A 7,799-nucleotide genomic window follows, 5' to 3' on the forward strand; every position below is an offset into this window, starting at 1 on the left:
ACCACCGATTTGACCAGGTTCGTAGCCCGTTCCAGAGTCGCTCGACATTTGTGGAGGATGCCGGCTCTTTCAGTCCGAGGTCCCGGTGATGCCGCCATCGCGCCGCTTGCGTCACCCTCCGTCGTAGCCATGGTGAAGAATGCAGACGATACTGACAGAAGATGGCCGCTGGCTTCTGTGGCGTAATGACGCCCCAAAGCCAGCCGCGGAGGGTGATGGGACAGCAGAGGAGACAAAATGTCCCCTCTCTGTCGTTATCATTGATCAAGAGGGTCAAAATGTCTGGGATACAAACAACTGTATAGTACATTCCACTACAGCGCTACAGTTGAATACGCTAGTGAATTAGGAAGAGCAAAATCTAATCATTCCGAGGACTCCTCAAGAACTACGTGCCTATCAAGTTTCACAATCCATCCATAGCTTCTTGAGTTATCGTGCTAGACCACACACACACTCACACACACACACACACACACACACACACACACACACACACACTCTCACACACACACACACACACTCACACACTCACACACACACACACACACACACACTCACACACACACACACACACACACACACATTTTTCCAGAGCTGGGATATTTTCTGTATCCCTTCGTCTCCACAGCAGTAGTGGTTGAATTGATAGCCACCCAGCGTAGTTACAATCTTTTTCCCAGGTAGACATTTTCGCGGCTTCCCTTAATAGCGACAGGGTCCGTTTGGTTACCAACAAATCACCGGGCGAAGCACACAGAAAGTACATTAAGTCGGAAACAAATGTCTAACGTTCGACACATGGAGAGATAGACTGCGTTACTTTTCGATAACAAATGAGGAAATGGCTCGGGTAATTCATTTTACAGATGCAGCGAAAACTGCATGACCAAACTTTGCAAACGTGAATACTTCAGAATCTGCTATTCGAACAAAAAGTTCTCACTACAAATAGGTAAATATATCAAAGAATGTGTAGACCTTAGAACAAGTAGTATTAGTTGACCCATCTATTGTTTTGTACGTAGGTTAATTTCGTTGTACCCATGTATTTGTCTGTATATCTACATGTCTTAGACCTTACGAAAGTCGCTGTACTTTTGTTGTGTCAATAAAGTTCTCTCACGACAACATAATTGTGCAGGACAAATGTCTATTTCACATAAAAATTAACAACATGTTTCTGCTAAGAATTATTCTGCATGGCCGATTCTACTTCTTTTCTAACAGCAAATTGTGTTCAAGATTAAAAGTAAGCTTCTATTTTAAGGATTAAATCGCGGATGGTGGTCTGTTTTTTCTTTAGATACAGAGAACAGTATGAAAGGCGAGGTTGTTTCCACTTCTGTGGACAGAGAAAGGATGAGGTCAGCCGGTCACGGCCTGAACCCGCGCCTCGCAACAAAGGGTCAAACTGTTTCATTTGTGTCACAGCAAATGAAAAGATAAGCCAGTTTTCTATTGAAACTGTGCCCCAATCGTGTTCCGTGTGTCAACTCCACTTTGTGTGCAACTGCAAATCGTGCCCCCCTCCCCAACCTTTCGAGCAGAATCCACCATGACAAATAAATGTGAAAGAAATGCAAGCGAATGTATACCGCAGCCATTCTCTGCCAATTTATCAGACGGAATGATGAAATAATCTAGCGAAATGGCCGTCCATGATTGCGCCTTTTGTCTGAATTTATGCGCAAAACCCACAAACGATTTTTCCCATTAACTTGCGGCCATTATACGACCGTCGACAAGGCCCCATAGGAGTCGTAAATTTTTGCTGGCCGGAGTCTTTGGTAGGGGGTAATTTGAATTGAGGAATATTGGAGACCCCATTTCTATATCGACGGATTCCAATTGGATTTGAGCGGTTACAAATAACGGACACAATACTTCTTTCTGTAGGTCATTTATCTGGGACATTGAAGGTATTTAATTGAAACACGGTTCGTAGACAATTACCTAGAATGTTGTTCGAAAGTCTAGTCAGTTTCGTAAGTTTGTTATTTTGATATGACCTCTTGGCCCAAAGTTTGATTGCCCTTTTCTGTTTTATTTTCACAAATTTGTATGATTTTCCAAACATGACGGCGTTTTAATTCCTAAATATTTCAGTACTAAACACATTTTACAATTTGAGAAAACTGAAAAAATGATAACAAAGTCTTTCGGTTGTTCCATGTATATGCGCTTAAAGAAGGTCACTCATGTAGACATTATATCCGTGAATATGTCATCATTTTCCAATATAATAATAGTCAAAGGCTTCAATTTCTATAATTCACACGTTAACCTCTTATCAAATTTATCTACATGTATGTTTCGTAGCTCTACTTTAGTCCCACCCTTCAAGTGCCATTCTTCTTGTGTTATTTCATTAATTGGTTGACTTGGAATTAAGGATTTGTAAACTGTAAATGAACCTAACGGGTTAGTGTTTCGCTAGTGTTGAGGAGGCCAAATCCTTGAATGTGTGATAGGAACTAAATATGTAGTGGTACCAGGGCTACTATATGTATGAAGGCGTTTGTGTGAATTATCCATTTTATAATGCCAATACCTGAGTTGATCGGGAGTGAGTTCATTTCCTTCCTCTGTCACCAAATGTGCACATGTGTACAAACATATGACACACTTGTACACTTTCATGTTTCTAATGAGTTAACAAAGCTATGGTCCTAAAACATGATCTTACCTTTCCACTGAAAAGCGAAGAGAAGTCGGATTTAATTGGTAGACTATAGTGCTGGTGATAGCTTGATCACGCGTTTGTTTACATGTATATAAAGAAAGTTTATTGCAAATACTTGCCCGAGGGCTAATTGCAGTTACAAACAACATAAGAAAGAAAATACAGTGGTATGTGAGACTATATCTACTTCTAGCATTATACTATATATATTCTACAACATATACAAGCTATTTCTTGTCTGTGGCCTGTACTTAGCCTGGTTGTTATGTATATACAATGAATTAATTAAATGCCTCCATTCATTCATTCATTCATTCATTCTTTCTTTTTCTATAAACGAAGTTACGTTATTCACAGCTTTTCTTTATATTCCAATATTTCATGACTGGACATGGCGACGGCACACTCAAGTTATATCAACTTATTTTATGCCGTCCCAACCCAGAGAACAAGTACGGAACAGGACAATACTCATTTTTACTTAAGTGAGGAAAGTCGTATAAAGTGCCTTTCCCAAGGGCACAAGATCGGTGGCATGTCAGGACTCGAACCCGGGACCTCTGGGTTCCGATCGCGAGTCGAGTACTCTGCCGCAACGCCACACGACCCCACATTCACAGATTTTCCGTTCTCAGTTTTGTTGCCCAACGTTTCATTCTTCCCCAGCCCGTCTCGGCGGAGACATTAAGAACGGGAGAACAATGTGAAACCTAGCGGAAAATAATGGCGTCAAAATAACAAATGATTGAGTAAACGTACACTTGTTCGGAGTCATTGAGCGGCGCTGATGACCATGCCAAATGGATTGACCGCGGCCGGAGCTGACCACCTGCTTCCACGAAACAATTAGGTGGACAAATGTTACCGGCCGGACGGCTGACCACCGGCCTTTTCCTGGACACAGTTTTAGATGTATGTCCAGTTCGGCTACTTGACGGATGGAAACGTGTTGGGGAATTACTTATCTTTGTCAATGGATAGGAACCCGGATGTACATAGGGGAATGTTGCAAAATGTTCAAGGTTTCAAAAAGAGTTTATTTTTTACCGAATATTGGAATACATTTAAAAATGATGTTTCCGTGTTTAAAAGCGAACGACGCAATTTCAGTACGACACTGATTTATGGTTAACGATTTTGTTTTGACGCTTGGTTGTTTTGTAACTTCATGTATTGTTTAATGTGTTGGTTTCATTGTTTTCATGTGTAACTTGTCACAGGGCATTCCTGAAAAGCAGTGTTTTTAAATAGCACCGCGGTCTCTACACTGTTTGAATAAAACAGAAATAAATAAATGAATACGGCAAAACTGGATTTTCAAAGTCAATTTTCTGGTAATTCTTTGATCAAGCCTATCCCATATCATACTGATATTTGTGAGGCAAAAATGCGACGTGGCTGACGAAATGCTTTTTTTTTGTTGTACAGTATTAAACGCTTATTTTTGTGAGGTACCAAAAATATGGAAGACATAGTAGACAAGAAATGAGATAACCTTTTCTTCTTCCTGTCAATGCGATGCGCCTAGATACTGAAACACAAGCAAACAAACAAACAAGTAAACAGACACACCAAAAACTAAACCTCCGTCTACGGTAGTAAGGCCACAGTAAGTAAATTTTATGGATGACTTCCTCCGCAGACTCCAAATCTAATGCGAGCGGGCGAAAAAAAAACAAGGCGGGCCGAAAAAAACAAGGTTCCTGCAATTTAAAAATTTGACTCAATCATTGTACAAATCGTTTTGATTCAGTGGGAACATCACATATACACAGCCAGCATCACATATCACTGCATCAAAGTAAGAAACAAAACATTAAATCCGAGCCTTTTCTTGTCTCCTCTCTGCATAGTTATCTGACATCCACCTTCCGGCATGGCAACAGACATCTATGCCCATTTTCGGCATATTGACCACTGTCAGAAGGCAACAATTTTTTTCTTCCAAAATCAGGCGAAATTTAATGCGCGCTGATGTCTTCCATAAAATTACATGCTCTGGCCTAACTAGACTGCTAGTAACGACCGTCAAACTATTACTGTGGCTACTTATTCCGGTTGAATAGCTGACACAAAACATCTAACTTGTCCTGACACAGACCTGGTAATTTTCGGATTAAAGTCGCGGGGATCCAACAATCTTCCCAGAGGTTATGTAACCCTGGTGACCCTGGGAACAAGCGCCCTGCTGGCCCTGGGATCGAGCTGGGTATTACCAGTATTACCGGCGCAGGTGCAGAGGGCAAACCGAACTATACCGGGCTATCGTCTAGCCTCCAAGTTAGACCCCCTTTCCCATAGACGAAATGTTACCTCTCTATCCCTCTTTTACAGATATTTTCATGGTCATTTCTCTGCAAAACTCACCCAACTAGTTCCACCACTCAGAACACACAACTTCACTGTCCAAATTCCTTGTTCGAAATCTTTTTACAGTGACAGTTTTTTCCCCGTACGGCCAAGCTTTGGAATTCCCTCCCTGACAAGTGTTTCCCACCAACCTATAATCTACAGGCTTTCAAATCAAACGTTCACCGCTATCTCTTGTCATAGCCATGTTTCTCTCATATTTCTAGTTCAATGCCAAGAAGTGGTCGTATAGCCTTGCATTCGACCACTCCGTTAAAAAGAAAAAGAAAAAAAAACTTCACCTACCCGGTACCAAAGTGTCCCCGAGGGGGCGACCGCCATCGGGGAACACGGTAACAACTAGCACGACAAATGCAGAACATGATCAGGTAAAATGTGTCCTTAGGGATAGAACACAGTCCCGGGCCATGGCAGTGTGACCTGCGACAAATTTGATTTGTGTGGTCGTGTGGCGTAGCGGCAGAGTTCTCGACTCGGAACCAAGAGGTCCCGGGTTCGAGTCCTGACATGCCACTGATCTTGTGCCATTGGGAAAGGCACTTAACACGACTTTCCTCACTTAACTCAAATGAAAATGAGTATTGTCCTGCCCTGTATTTGTACTCTGTGTTGGTGGCGGCATATAATAAGTTGATATAACTTGAGTGCGCCATTTAAAAAAAAAATAAATAAATGAATAAAAAAATGATGCTAAAACGGCACTGTGGTCAAGTTTTCATGCCCCCCCCCCTTCGGAAGAGTTCACAAAACTAAGACGTCACCACCGTGTGTACTACCATGACGTCACGACTGGCCACACCTGTCTGTCGGCGGCCATGCTGCTTGTCACGACCGCGCAGGCGTGAAACATTTGCGTGTCGATGCGGTCATGCCTCTCCCGCGGGTAGTCCGTATCGGCTGTATCTGTCAGCAAACTCTCTGACATCTGTCTCTAACATGTCCCATCCCGACTTTATATAGTCATCGTGAAGAACTCCAATAGCAGACATTAGGCCACAGCAAGTAAATTTTATGGATGATATTCTCCGCAGACTCCAAATCTAATGCGATCGGGCGAAAAAAACAAGGCGGGCCGAAAAAAAACAAGGTTCCTACATTTTAGATTTTTGACTCAATCATTGTACAGATGGTTTTGATTCAGTGGGAACATCACATGTACACAGTCAGCATCACATATCACTGCATCAAAGTAAGAAACAAAACATTAAATCAGAGCCTTTTCTTGTCTCCTCTGTTCATAGTTATCTACCATCCACCTTCAGGCATGGCAACAGACATCTTTGCCCATTTTCGGCATGTTGACCACTGTCAGAAGGCAACAAAATTTCTTGTTTTTTTTCCCCCAAATGAGGCAAAAAACAATGCGTGCTGATGTCATCCATAAAAATTACTTGCCGTGGCCCTAATGTCGTGCCCCTGGAAAAGAAGATCACAGACATAATTTTGAAGTTCGTAAATCGATTACAAAGATGAGAATTTGAATATAAAATTAGGAAGATCAAGGACATTATACACAGAATAATGTCCTTGGGAAGATATGAAGAAATTCCCCGCGACCAGAGTTTTGTCCATTCTGTCCCAATGATATTGAAGACAAACAACATTTTATTATGGATTGTCCACTATATAATGATAAACGCACAAAGCTGTTCAACCTTCTCCCCGCTTGCTCAACAGAATTTGTTGCATTTCATGCTATAGATAAATCTAATTTCATCCTAGAAGGTAATAGGTATCAAATAATGTTAAGACCTTAGAACAAGTAGTATTAGTTGACTCATCTATTGTTTTGTACGTAGGATAATTTCGTTGTACCCATGTATATTTGTCCGTATGTCTACTTGTAGTTGTAGACCTTACGAAAGTCGCTGTACTTTTGTTGTGTCAATAAAGTTCTCATATAACGTATTACGTACACAGTTTTGAGCATTGAAGACCTCTATCATTGACGGACAAAGTATAAGTATATAATAGTACTACTATCATACACAGACGAGCTTGCGTATATCAGTCATTGCGCCCCCTATCTCTCTTTCGCTCTCTCTCTCTATTTATCTATCTATGAAGACTTACCACATTTGTGGAATGATTAATATAACAGGTGACTATCACCATTTCGAAGATGTCAACCCTGAGATGTCAACCAACTGTAGAGGTTTGAACCACTCACATCAGAAGTGTGGCGGTGGCTCTCCTCAAATCGGCTTTATGATCCGAGGGACGTCCCTAACCGAAGCCTGGTACTCATTTTCACCTGAGTTTAGTGAGGAAGTAGGTGTAAAGTGGTTTTCCCAAGAGTCGATAACCCTAACCGCTACCCCTACCTTAAGACTACTTTACACCTTTCACTCCTAAAGCTTCGGTCACAACCCGCCGTACGTGCTTCTGCGTGCTGTCTACGTGCAAAAACATGGGCAAACGCAGGGCATCCGTGCGTGGTGAGTACCGCCTCCATACGGAATCCTACGGGTTTGGGAGCAGGCAGACACGCCGTAGAACTTTAGGTGCATATAAAACTTTTTCTGCGTGCGGTCTGCGGATTCACCACCCGTGCGTGCGAGTACGAGCGACGCGCGTGCCCCGTACGTACCGTACGAAAGACGCACGTGTGAGTACGACCTCCTTACGGTAAAGTTGCAATCGCACAGAGATCGTACGTTGTAACCACGTACAACTCATTTACCACTTGCGCAACGTACGTTGCACGCAAACGCTCACGGCCAGACGTGACGCGTGCAAACCA

This window comes from Branchiostoma belcheri, unplaced genomic scaffold (genome assembly GCF_001625305.1).
Source record: "Branchiostoma belcheri isolate BF01 breed outbred unplaced genomic scaffold, Haploidv18h27 scaffold150, whole genome shotgun sequence".
NCBI classification, from domain to species: Eukaryota; Metazoa; Chordata; class Leptocardii; order Amphioxiformes; family Branchiostomatidae; genus Branchiostoma; species Branchiostoma belcheri.